This window comes from Coffea eugenioides, chromosome 5 (genome assembly GCF_003713205.1).
Source record: "Coffea eugenioides isolate CCC68of chromosome 5, Ceug_1.0, whole genome shotgun sequence".
NCBI lineage: Eukaryota > Viridiplantae > Streptophyta > Magnoliopsida > Gentianales > Rubiaceae > Coffea > Coffea eugenioides.
This window is the reverse complement of record NC_040039.1, coordinates 5,839,676-5,845,968: the sequence shown is the minus strand read 5'-3', so window position 1 is coordinate 5,845,968 and position 6,293 is coordinate 5,839,676. Positions and strand designations below refer to the sequence as shown.

General features: G+C 33.6%; 1 non-coding gene across 1 annotated transcript; it reads right to left on the bottom strand.

Annotated features, from left to right (window-relative positions):
• Positions 1 to 5,175: 5,175 nt before the first annotated feature.
• LOC113772672 lies at positions 5,176 to 5,282 on the bottom strand. Its single transcript, XR_003468634.1, has one exon. It is a non-coding gene; the product is annotated as a small nucleolar RNA R71 (small nucleolar RNA).
• Positions 5,283 to 6,293: the final 1,011 nt, after the last annotated feature.

Below are 6,293 nucleotides of genomic sequence, written 5' to 3'. Positions count from 1 at the left end.
AATGTTCTTGACATGAGTGATGAATGCTCACTTAATCCATCACCTGTTATACTAGGAAGACCCTTTTTAAGTACAACTCGCACAAAAATTGATGTTAGTAAGGGTACTTTGAAGATGGAATTTGATAGAAAAGTAGCTCATTTTAATATTTTTGATGAAATGAAAAATCCTGTTAACTCTCATTCTTTGTTTGCCATTCATGCTGTTAATCCCTCTGTGCGAGAATTTTCTGAGTTTGATTGTAGAGGTCAGTTGGAAGTTGCTACAAACATGTATCATAGGTTGAAAGCAACATATGATGTGAAAGCAACAAAGTTGAAGAAAAGGGTTACATTAAATGGTGAGTTGGATGCTGGAAGAATGTCATCAATTGCACACTGTAATTCGCAAATTTCAACTCCACGATGACGTACCCACTTCTTGTTCCAACAAAGGGGAAGCATGAAAAAAAAAAAGAACCGGAACCCTAACTATTCTCCTTCTTTTCTTTTCTTTTCTTTCTTTTTCCCTTATCTCTTTCTTTTTTTTCATTCTTTTTCTCTCCCCTTTGCATTCCAGATGACGATGACGAACTCCTTACCGTCACTATTCGAAAATTGTCTCCAAGTTCGGACGTCATCGCCACGGCTCACCTTTGCCAATTGTGGTAAGCATTGCAACCATTCCATCCATTGTACTCATCCTTTTGCCCTCACCCATAGCTGCCATGCCCCCCTTGTTGACCAGGGAAGTTTTATTGTCCCTTTTTCCTTTTCTATTGTTCTTTATTTCTTACACTGGGGGCAATGTAAGATTTAGGTGTAGAGGGGGTAGTATATAAAAAAAGTGTAAGTGTAGGTAGGCATTTTTTGTTTGACTTTTTTTTTTCAAATTTTATCCAATTTTTGCTACTTCTTGTGCATTTTTTGTGGTTATCCCTAATAATCAATGGCTAGTTGTCTCAAATTGTATCATTGCTAAGGTTTTATACTCTAATGGGTCAAGTATGACATGGCTAAGTCTAAAACTATCTTTTTTGTGAATATTTGAGATTTTGTGACGTTAGCAACTTTTGGCTAACTTTTCTAGGCACTATGAATATTTTTTCAGGCATTTGTTATGTGAATTGGTCAACTATTAATCCTACTTCTCCGTATTTGGAAAATGAAGTGGGCTTGTGATTTTCAATTTTATTTTTTGTGCTTATTTGAATAATGTTTGCTATACTCCACTAGTTGTCGTTGCCTAGTAACAGGGGGTTTTCACCATAAGTGTTAACTTTCGCGTCAAAAAGTGGCGATAACTATGAGTATATGATTTCAAAACGATGAAAAGTTGAGTAACTGGATTCCTTCATTTGGCGGATGTCGGAGTTCGCATCAAAAGACTTGAATGGTTAAATACTAAGTTTTTTTTCTTGAAAAAAAAATAAAAAAATGAGAGTTCAAGTATGGGGATATTTTAAGAGAAAAAAAGTTGTTAAAAAAGTAGAAAATGTGCAAGTATGTGGTTGATTATGTTAGCCTGCTGATCCATGGAATTAATATTGAGATTTTGGTTAATAGTTAAACCGTTTGCTGACAAATGCTAATTGAATATTTTATATTCTTAGATTAGTTAATCGGCAGTTGGAAGAGTCCTTGATTTTAAAAGTTAACCGGAGAGATATTTCTTAAAACTTAACCACTAATACTTGACGTGTGCTTTAATTGTATCGTGGCAATGGGTTATTTGGACGATAGCCATTGTTTGAACTCAATTACTAATTTGTTGTTCTCATACTTGAGGACAAGCATGATTTAAGAATGGCGGGAATTGATAGGGTGCATAATTTTTATTCAATTTATGATTATTTTTTCCTTGATTTTAGTCAAATATTATTTTAATTGGTGGATTCTATTTATATTTGGTTAATGGTGCCAATTGTAGGAAAATGAGCAAAAAGTGATAAAAGGGGTAATTTTCAAAACTTGTTGTCGAGTCCGAGGAAGTTGGGATTTACGTGCATGGCAGTTTCCCAATCCAAATTGAAGACCTATGAAACATGTTTCCAAATTGTATTGGGAAACGATTTAGATTATCAGGAAATATCTTTTTCTTAGGAAAACTAGGAAGTTTAATTAATTTTGGAAGCTAGAAAATAAGAGAAAAAGGACGACCTTGCTTGATTAGTATTTTGAGGCAGAAACAATTTGGAGTCGTCGTGACTCTTTGCTTTGCGAAGGGAAGGCGAAGGCCGCTTGGCTTTTCTCTTTGTCTTTTAGTTTCTTTAGTTTTTCTTTTATCAAAGACTTAAGCAACCGGTATTCAAAAAATCGTGTGAATTGTTTCAATTGGCCATGCACAACTAATTTTCTTTTCTTGTCAAGATGTAACGAATTTCGGCTACATCTAATTGGCCATGCACAACTAATTTTCTTTTCTACATCTGTGAGATCTAATTGGTTTTATTAATTTCTTTTATTCGTTTCTTTTCTACATCTGTGAGATCTAATTGGTTTTATTAATTTCTTTTATTCATTAGTATTCGTATGTTTTCTGATTTAATTTCTTATGGTTATATTGTTGTTTGAATATCATGGTTCGATATTTAATTCAACTTGATAATCTATTGCCAATTAAAATAGTTAAATTCATAATTGTTTAATTGTCATAAATTAGTGGCTACTAATATGATTGGTTTCATGTTAGGGAGAAATATGATCTAATTTGAATAAACATTGGTAGTGTGTTTATTGATTAGAACAAGGCTTGTCTAGTTTCTAATACAATCAAGGAATTAAATTTTACAGGTTTACCTAGAGTTAGTTCTTGGTCAGGGAAGTAGTTAATAGGCTTATCTTAACTATCGAGATGATAAGGAAAAATTGGTATAACATGTTTATTAACGAAAAGATGAAATAATTCTTGCATCGATGAACAATTTTACAAACCACTTTTGAAGTTATATCATTGGTTAGAGTTTGTTAATCCTTGAGTAAATTTATTTTTCTTTCGTTTATTTATTTTTAATTTCGTTAAGTATTTTATTTTAAATTTAATTCTCTAAAATCCCCCTAATTGGTTTTGCTTGGAAAGAAACGAATTTCCTCTAATCCCTGTGGAGACGACCTTACTTGCAATTATATTCGTTTATATCTTTTTGTGAGTAGAATTTTATTATTGCACAGGTTTAACACCTGTCAGAGGGTAAGGGATTCGAGCTTGGATTCCTATGAGAAAGTTCTCGGATCTTGCTTACAAAACAAGTAAAAAATTTGAAGAAATACTAGATCCGAGCTCAGATTATCTTGGTACCCCTCGGATCCTAGGGCTTGGATCTACCTCTCTCTTCTGCAATTTATAGAACAACTTGTGTACATTTCACACTTGCTTTTGTAATTCTTGTTTCACAACGAATTTCCAATGGAAAGCTAGCAAAGCATCTTGTACACTTGAAGAGATTTCAATTAAGGGCTTTTGGGAAGAAAAAGTAAAGGAAGCAAGGAGTATAATTAAAAGAGAGGAATCAAAGAGAAGGGGAGAGTGAAGTTAGAAGAAAGAAAATAGGGTTTCTCTCTAGTTTTCTCTCAAATTTTAGTTTTTAGCCTAATTTTCTTATTTTCTTGGAGAAACTTGAAGGACACTTGATGTAATTAAATATTTGGATGACTATGAAGTTGATGAAGCTAGAAGATCTTGTTCCTTCATTTGAATGAGCAACTCTTCCTCTCTTTTCTCTTTATTTATTTAAAAGATGTTTGGTTTCGTAGAAGTTATGAGTTTTATTGTGAAATACATAACTAGATCTTCATGTTCTAGGGGTAGATGAAACTATTTATACTTTGATTATGGTTAGATCTAGTTGATTATTACTATATCTTATACTTGCTTGTTCACTTGTTCATAATTTCATACTTATGAATGCTTGATCACCATTTGCAAGCCATTTTAGTTGTTGTTAATTTATGAAAATAGTTGATAATGATGAAACATGAATGAATGGAACTTAAAGAGTAGGCACACGATAATAGTGGTGCACTTAGGTGGGATGTGTATGACATTTCTTGTGCTTGATCTAGTCGATACTTGAGATTTACCACGATAATAGGGGAATTTAGGTATTAGCTAATTCCGGTTCATCGGCGAAAGCGAGTTCCGATTGTCTTAGAGAAATACATCTCTAGCAAGACAAGAAAACTACCATTAGTTGATTATTTTTTCCATGATTGAGCGTGATTAGTGGATTCTATTCCTCAAGACACTTGTGTTATTTGAATTAATCCAAATTTGTTTGTTAAACTTTGAATTGTCTTATCATTATTGTTGCTTAATTTCGATTGTTTATTGAGTAATTTAGATAACAAAGAGTGTGATTAAACTTTGGTACTTCAAAAGTAGTTCTTGTGGGATCCAATCCTATTTCTTTTGTACTTCAATACGCGACCCATACACTTGTGGTTAACGAGGGAATTAGGGTTAAAATTAGAGCACAGGTATAAATCTCATCAAGTTTTTGGCACTGTTGTTGGGGAACCACGATAATATTAGGGCTAAAGCAATCTTTATTACTCTAGACATTGTGGTATATTGTCAATATCTTTTAGCTAATAGATAGAGTAGTTTGTTTTTCTTTTCTAGTTTGTTTAGTTTGTGGTTAATTTCTCTTAAATGTGGTCTTTGTAGTGCTTGCATCGAACTCTATGTGGAACGGTTCCCTTGAATCCCAAAATTGAAAGAACTCTAAAGAGACTAAGAAGGCAAAAACTACAAGACATTGTGGAAACACAAGGTGAAGATGAAATTGCGATTTAACTTCCACTAAACAAACAAATGGCGGAGGAAGAAAATAGAAAACCTTTAAGGGACTTTGCATTGTCCGGGGGGAATGAATTACAAACGAGCATTGCAAGACCTACGGTAAATGCTAATAATTTTGAGATTAAATCAGCACTAATTCAAATGGTGCAACAATCTCAATATGGAGGTAATGCTACCGAAGATCCTAATTCTCATTTGTCTACCTTTTTAGAAATATGTGATACAATTAAGTTTAATGGAGTTAGCGACAATGCAATTAGCTTTAGATTGTTTCATTTTTCTTTAAGAGACAAGGTCAAGGTTTGGTTACAATCACACCCTTCTAATACTTTCATATCTTGGGTCGATTTGTCCAAGACATTTCTAAATAAATTTTTTTCACCAAGCAAAACTGCAAAATTTCGTATGAATATAACTGAATTTTCTTAACAGGACTGAAAGTCTGTATATGAAGTTTGAGAGTGTTTTCGGGAGTTTTTATGTAAATGTCCACATCATGAGTTGCCTGATTGGCTCATGGTTCAAAGGTTTTAGAATGGACTCATATATGCAATCAACACTCGTGTGAATGCAGCGGCTGAAGGTGTATTAATAGGTAAGAGTGCTGAGGAGGCTCAACATTTGATTGAGGAAATGGCTATAAATAATTATCAATAGACTAATGAACGAGGTAACATAGGGAGACAAGCATGTATGTTTGAAGTTGATAGTTTAAATGTGTTGAATGCCAAGATGGATAATATAGTAAAGATGCTTAATAAATAAGTTGGTTCTAGTTCTAGTCAAGGAATAAATATTGCATGTTGTACAATGTGCAGAGAAGACCACGATGACTCTATTTGTGCAAGTGTTGAACATGTACAATATATCAAAAATTACAATCGACAACTTCAAAACAACCCATACTCCAATACCTATAATTCGGGGTGACGAAATCATCCAAATGTTGGGTGGAAGGAACAAGAGAACCAATTAGGGCCAACAAATCCACTAGGCTTTCAATGAAAATAAATATTTATGGAGTCTAAATTGGTTTAGGAGTTGGCAATTGAGAAACTGTCAAATACAGCCATTGATAAATTTGAAAAGTTCGTTAGCGCCATTACTTAATGATTTGAAAGAATTGAGTGTAGGATGGACCAACTTACCAATATATATAGGAATGTTGAGATTCAGTTAGGCCAAATAGCTAATGTTATAAATAATAAGAACCAAGGAGAGTTACCTAACATAACCAAGGTGAACCCAAGAGAACATGTTAAGACGATAACCTTTCATAGTGGTAAGCAATTGAATGAGCTGCCGGGTGTTGAGAGAATGAAAGAAAAAGAGAATGAGAGGAAAGAAGAAGAGTGGGGGAATGAGCTAGTAGAAGAGAGTGAGTAAAGCAAAGGTAAAGACAAAGTGGAATTGAGTGAATCATCAACCTTCGAGATGACCCCTATTCCTCTACCGGTTCCATTTCCACATAGATTGAATCCATCAAGAGTTAACAAAGAATTTGAGAAGTTCGT